This window comes from Talpa europaea (genome assembly GCF_964194135.1).
Source record: "Talpa europaea genome assembly, chromosome: 2".
In the NCBI taxonomy this organism is placed as follows: Eukaryota; Metazoa; Chordata; class Mammalia; order Eulipotyphla; family Talpidae; genus Talpa; species Talpa europaea.
In genome coordinates, this window is record NC_140068.1 from 93,821,829 (window position 1) to 93,829,275 (window position 7,447).

The window sequence follows — 7,447 nt, forward strand, 5'->3', positions numbered from 1 at the left end:
TTGTTTGTCATTATTATATTTTGCTAATACAAATGAAGTTGTGGTGATCCTTTTTGTACATATCTCCGCATGTCTGTCAAACGTCTTCACTTCCTGTGCCTGCTGTGGTGGACAACCCCTTGATGCTGAGCTCAAGACAGAGGCACCATCTCCATCCTCTTACGCCCATTCCTCTCCTGGCAGCCGGCCTTACACCCAGCCAGTAGAATTATCCTCAGACACCACTTGCATCCTATTTCTTTCCTCCTTAGGGACCTAATGGCCCCTACTGCCTCAACTCCTTAACTCCTTTACTTGGTCCCCAGGCCCCATAACCTGGTCCTACATGATGACTCCTTGTGTTTGTGAATCTGGTTCTAGTCCTCTGCACACATCATACTGTTCCCACTTCTGTGCCTTCATTTCCATGTGAAACACCCATCCTCTCATTCTTGAACTCTACATTCCTGCCCCTTCTCCACATGCTCAAGTCTATTGATATCTATGAGGTCCCAGCTGACACCTCACCTTTTCTGTGCTAGGTTTTCATCGTGTCCATTCAGGAAGTGATCATAGGGAGTCTACTAAATTCCAACCCAGGCTTGGTGTGGATCCACGGCAGGAGCAGGACTGATGGCGTCTGCCCTCATGTTGCTCACAGGCTGGCTTTAGCTGGTTCTCCAGTCCACCCCAGTCCCCAGATCTCTGCAATCCTCTTGCAGCTTAGCACGGATGAAGCTCTGGAATCCAGAGAGGCAGTAAGGTCAGGTTCACTAGGAGTGAGGAGGCAGATGGAGCTGGCTTCCTGGAGGCCTGGAGGGGGACCCAGAGGACCAGCCCCAGGACAGACCTGGCCCTTACCTCACAGGATCACCACCCCAGAGGCCCAGAAGTGCGTGCTCCTCTCGGCATCTCATCGGAGCCTGGCACATAGCAACAGAAACACCTGTTTATAGATTTACACTTCTCTACCAGATGCACACCATGTGAGAAGCCAAGTACTAGAATGTTTCTCTGTGAGCCAGAAGGCGGAGACGAGGGATACTTGCTATAGAATCTGAGGCTTGTGGGTGGAAATGAGGTATTGACTACCTGAGGTACCATGGCTACAACAAGACTAGGCATGGCAGGGACCAGGATCCTTACGCTCACCACCTGGAGTCACTGTCTCGGATTAGAGGCGCACTGCCAGCCTTCTCTGGGCCCCACTGGTGGCATTCTCCCCTCTACTCATGGGCAGTCTTGACATGAATGCTTCTGTTCTATCTCCATCCTGCTTTCAGGCAAGTCTAGGAAACATTTTTTCAGGTCACTCTGCCTCTCGCTTTTCTAATCCATTGTGTTTTGATTTTTGGTTCAATTCTCAGTGAGTACCTTAATCTTCCCAATGTTTAGTTATTAAAATGCACCTTAGGGGCCTCCCTGGTGGCGCAAGGGGTTAAGCACCACACTATGAAGCAGCCTCTGCAGCACGAGTTCAATCCCCGGCCTCCAGGGAGCAACGCACATGGCACAGCAGACCTCTCCTGTCTCGCCCGCTGCTCCCCTCAGCAGTGTACTTCGGTCAATGTGCCTGTTCTGTTACCCACTCTGTCTCTGGTGAATCCTCTCACCCCCCCCCCCCACATCTCTGGCCTGTACCCTAGTGCTTGTATGCATAAATAAATAAATCTTTTAAAAAAAACTACAATGCACCTTACACTTGTTCCCAGTGTTTCCTCATCAAGATTCCAAGGATTGGGGCTGGGACACTATTCCTTTGTGTAACCCTGAAGGCTCAAACCTGGGCATCTGAACAGAAACGTAACACATGCAGTGTGTGTGTGCTTTGCCCAGAGCCAGACTTGAGATGCCTGGAGGTTGGCAGGAGACAGGGGGCACTAAGGAGCCAGCAGGTGTGGCAGTGTCTGGGAGCTCCCACTGAGGCCTCCCAAGTATGCAGCTGGGCTGTACATCTGTGCAGAGTTTTGTTCTCTGCCAAGAGTAGCTCTGTGTGGGTGGAAGGAGAATGTGGCTGCCTCTGTCCATGACCAGAGGGTCAGAGAGAAGCAAGGGCCTCAGACAAAACTTGGAAGGGCCCAGCCTCCAGACATAGATGGGAGAGGGTTCAGTTGAAAAGAATGAGCCTGGTCCTTGTCTCTCAAGCCCAGGCCAGACAGAGTGAAGGAAAACATTAAATGCTGGGAGACAGCAAAGAGGGCAAAGGTTGAGTTTAGTGTGGGCTTCAAGGTGATATCTCGTAGGTGATTTTCTTTAAAGATTTATTTATTTATGCATACAAGAGCTGGGACACAGGCCAGAGGTGTGGGGTGGGAGGGGAGGTGAGAGGATTCACCAGAGACAGAGTGGGGAACAAAACAGACAGATCTACTGAAATACACTGCTGAGGGGAGCAGTGGGTGAGACAGGAGAGGTCTGCTGCGCCATGTGGGTTGCTCCCTGGCCAGGGATGGAACTCAGGCTGCAGAGGCTGCAGATGGCTTCATAGTGCTGTGCTTAACCCTTGTGCCACCAGGGAGGCCCCCTCTTGTAGGTGATTTTTAAGAGTTCAGGATGAAACTGGACTTAAGGGGAGCCAAGGAGCAGAAATAGTATTTCCATGAACTTAAGAGGACTGGACGTCAGAGGCACTGTGCTCTTCTACTCCCGATTTGGCCGTGGGTCCCAGCTCCCTAGCCTCTTCATAATAAAGGAAGCTTGTTGGATAATCTTGGAGCTGGTCTAACTCTGTCCTCGGGGATTTCAAGGATACTCTCGAGGCTGGAGGGGGCCTATCCCCATTGGAGGACAGAAGCTAGTTGCAAGAGAGGAAACAGACTGAGGAGGAGAGGAAAGGGGGAGAGTGTGCATTGAGTAGCTGCTCTGTGCAGGACGGAGCCGGGCATGTCACACGCGGCCTCAGCTATCTTTTTTTTTTTTTTTTAAAGATTTATTTATTTATACAAGCACTGGGTACAGTCAGGAGCGCGGGAGGGTGAGAGAATTCACCAGAGCCAGAGTGGGGAGCAGAGCAGGCAGAAGGACCAAAGTACACTGCTGAGGGGAGCAGCGGGAGGCAGGGGAGGTCTGCGCGCCATGTGGGACCCTCCTCTGGTGGCCGGGGAGCAGCCGGGGATCGAACCGATGCTGCAGAGGCTGCGGGCAGCTTCGCAACCCAGCACTCAACCGCTGCGCCACCGGGGGAGGCCCAGCCTCAGCTATCTTTCTATGGGGCCTCTGAGGACAGGATTGGCTGCCGAGCTTTAGGAAAAAGAAAGCCAACACCAGAGAGGTTAGTGCAACTTCCCTAAAGTCACTCCTAGCAAGTCAGAGCTGATGTTTCTTGGGCTCCCAAGTGTCAGCTCTTCCACTTTGAAGGGAAGGCGCAGGTTCTTAAGGGGCGAGGATGAGGCACTGTGTGTGTGGGTACTTGTCTAAATGGCTGGAAAGGAAGGATTATTGAGTTGGTTCTTGGATAAATGCTGTATTTTTCTGACATTTTCTAGGTTCTTGGTCACTTTGTCTAGGTGTGTGTATTAGGGGGAAAAAGATATTTTTTAATGAGAAGATGGAACACAATGGGCAATTAAAAAATTAAGAGTTCTTGGGGCCTCCCCGGTGGTGCAGGGGGTTAATTCTCAGCACTATGAAGCTATTAGCAGCCACTGCGGCAGGAGTTCGATCCCCAGCCAGGGAGGTGGCCCACATGGCATACCAAACCTCTCCTGCCTCGCCCGCTGCTCCCCTCAGCAGTGTATTTGAGTTGATCTGCCTGTTCTGCTCTCCACTCTCTCTGGTGAATCCTCTCAACACCCCGTACCTCTGGCTTGTACCCCAGCTCTTGTATGCATAAATAAATAAATCTTAAAATAAACAAATGAACAAATAAATAAATAAATAAATAAATAAATAAATAAATAAAATGCTAACATTTATGAACTCTGAGTGGTGGGTACAAATACTATTAAAATTCAGAATATACTCAGATTATACAGACGTAAATGAAAGCTCTGGCCAGAGCTGCCACATTAACCACAAGGCACTGAAAAGAAATGACAAGGTAGCTCAGCAAATATATGGGGAAAAATGAAAGAAAGGAATGTACATGTGATTGATGAAAACCAAATACAGAAGAATATATAATCCAAGGAACAGAGGGAAAAAAAATTCCTACAGGATCCTGAGTTGTAAGAAAATTTAATAACATGAATTGGAGAAAGTAAGCACTCCAAGATGAAGCAACAGAATGAAATAAAAGGGAACAAACTGAGGGCACTTTTATCAAATGGATACATCAGAAAAGGAAAGAAATTGAGTAGATATAGTTAAAAAATAAACTGAGATAGAGAGAAGACGAGATCATTTTGGTGAATAAAAAGATAAGTATTAAAAAGAGACAAGAAAATGGTATTGAAAGATCAAGATAATGAACAAAGGAATAAATATAGAATCTGAAACACAGGACCCAAAAAATGGAAAAGAAAAATAATTAAAAATGAAGAACAACAGGGCCTCCCCTGGTGGTGCAGATGGTTGAGCTCAGCGCTGTGAAGCGTGAAGCTCTCCGCAGCCTCTGCAGTGCTGGTTCGATCCCAGCCGGCTGGCGAGGGTCCCACATGGCACCGCAGACTTCGGTACTGTCATGCCCGCTGCTCCCCTTAGCAGTGTATTTCGTTAGTCTGCCTGTTCTGTTCCCCGCTCTGTCTCTGGTGAATCCTCTCATCCTCCCACGCATCTGGCCTATACCCCGGATCTTGTGTAAATGAATAAATAAATCTTTAAAAAAAAAAAAAGAAAATACTTTAAAAAAAAATGAAGAACAACAAAAAGAATAAAGAAAAAAATAGAGGGCCTCCCTGGTGGCGCAGGTGGTTGAGCACAGCACTATGAAGCTATCCGCAGCCTCAGCAGTGCCGGTTCAATCCCTGGCCAGGGACGTGACCCACATGGCACAGCAGACTTCTCTTGTCTCACCCGCTGCTCCCCTCAGCAGTGTATTTCAGTCAGTCTGACTTTTCTGTTCCCTGCTCTGACTCTGGTGGATCCTCTCATCCTCCTGCACATCTGGCCTATACCCCAGTTCTTGTGTGCATGAATAAATAAACCTTTAAAAAATGTATCTTTACAAAAAAAGAAAGGGCCTCCCCTGGTGGCGCAGGTGGTTGGCGCAGCACTGTGCAGCTGTCCGCAGCCTCTGCAGCGCTGGTTCCATCCTGGCCGGCCCAGCTAGAATCCCACATGGCAAGCAGACCTCTCCTGTCGTGCCTGCTGCTCCCCTCAGCAGTGTATTTCGTTAGTCTGCCTGTTCTGTTCCCCACTCTGTCTCAGGTGAATCCTCTCACCCTCACGCGCATCTGGCCTGCACCCCGGTTCTTGTAAAAATAAATAAATAAATCTTTAAAAAAAGAAAAAGAAAAAATAGAACACACACGGAAAAGCATTAAAGAAAACATATCTTCCCCAGAATAAACAATAGAATTGCAACTAAAGGTTTCCTTGTCCTAGGAAAAACTGATAAAGAACAAGAAAGATTGAATTCTTCAGGCATGTACATTTTTTTTTTTTAGATTTATTTATTTGTTTGTTTGTTTTTGTTTGTTTGTTTACACATGCACTGGGTACAGTCAGAAGCGTGGGAGGGTGAGAGAATTCACCAGAGCCAGAGCGGGGAGCAGAGCAGGCAGAAGGACCGAAGTACACTGCTGAGGGGAGCAGCGGGCGGCAGGAGAGGTCTGCACGCCATGTGGGACCCTCCTCCGGTGGCCAGGGAGCAGCCAGGGATCGAACCGGCGCTACAGATGCTGCGGGCAGCTTCACAACCCAGCGCTCAACCGCTGCGCCACCGGGGAGGCCCGGCATGTACATTTTTTTTAAAGATTTATTTATTTATGCATACAAGAGCTGGGGTACAGGCCAGAGATGGAGGGTGGGGGGTGAGAGGACTCACCAGAGACAGAGTGGGGAACAGAACAGTCAGACTGACTGAAATACACTGCTGAGGGGAGCAGCAGGCGAGACAGGAGAGGTCTGCTGTGCCATGTGGGTTGCTGCCTGGCCAGCCAGGGATCGAACTCGTACCGCAGAGGCTGCGGATTGCTTCATAGTGCTGTCCTTAACCCCTTGCCCCACCAGGGAGGCCCTCTTCAGGCAAATACATTTAAAAAGAAGGAAGTCATCATTTTAAAGGGGATTCTGAGGCTGGTCTCAGTCTTGTTCTGACCAACAGCCAATGCTGCAAATAACAATGGAGAAATGTCTCCAATGTTCTCAGCAAACAGTAGTGTGATGCAAGAATATTTGATTGAGCCAAGTTGTATTCACTTCTAAAGACTACAGAAACATTTCCAAACACAGAAAATGCAGCATTCATGAGCCATCCCTGAAAAACTCAGCTCAAGAATTTTAAAAAACAACGCAGGAATGAAGTGATGGTAAAAAGCACTGGTTGTGAGCCACAAGTCAGTTTAAATATAAAATAAAATAACAGAATGATGGCTAAATAAGAGAATGATGGTTTATGAGCAGAAGGAATGCATAGATTTTGACAATATCAATATATTTATAATGAGCACAAATTGGGAAGGAGAAGAAATGCCGAGGTGGGCTTTCCTCAGCTTTAGCACCTTAAACCAGGCCATCTAAAGAGGAAACCTTATTAAGAACAATTCTAGGTTGTTGTTATTTCTCATAATCCTAACTTCAGAGAGATCTTTTAGGAATTGATCATTTTTGCGGGGGAAGAAATACCTACTAGATTTCTTTTTCTTCTGTTAGATTCACATAAATTAATTTAGCCTGGGCCACCCGACAAAAGGATAAGCACAGCACTATGAATGAAGCTGTCTGCAGCCTCCGCAGCACGAGTTCAATCCCTGGCCGGCCAGGGAGCTACTCACATGGCGCAGCAGACCTCTCCTGCCTCGCCTGCTGCTCCCCTCAGCAGTGTATTTCAGTCAGTCTGCCTGTTCTGCTCCCCAATCTGTCTCTGGTGAATCCTCTCACCCCCCACACCTCTGGCCTGTATCCCAGTTCTATTGTATGCATAAAATAAATAAATCTCTTTTTAAAAAATTAATTTAGCCTTTGAATTTTGTAAAAAGCAAGGCTGGCCTCATTTTAATAAAAGCATTTCTATTCAGCCTTCTAGCTAGAAATATCCTAGAAATGCATAGAATACTGTTCACCTAGTGAGCAGCTATCTCTGGATGGAACTTTTCATAAGGTCACCCAACTGCCTTCAATTCTTCATAAGAATGTATCATTTTTAAGAAAAATAATAGAGTCATTATTTTGAAAAAATTAGACTGGTGAAATATCTGTCTTCAACAGGGTATCCAGAGATTTGTCAGTTTGATTTATTAAAAAAGTCTAAAGGACAGGAGTCATGTTAGAGGAATGCATAGTAATAAATTGGAATTCAAACTGAGCAAAAAAGGACATATTGACATTCAAAAATATTATCATAAGACAGGAATTATAACTTCTAATT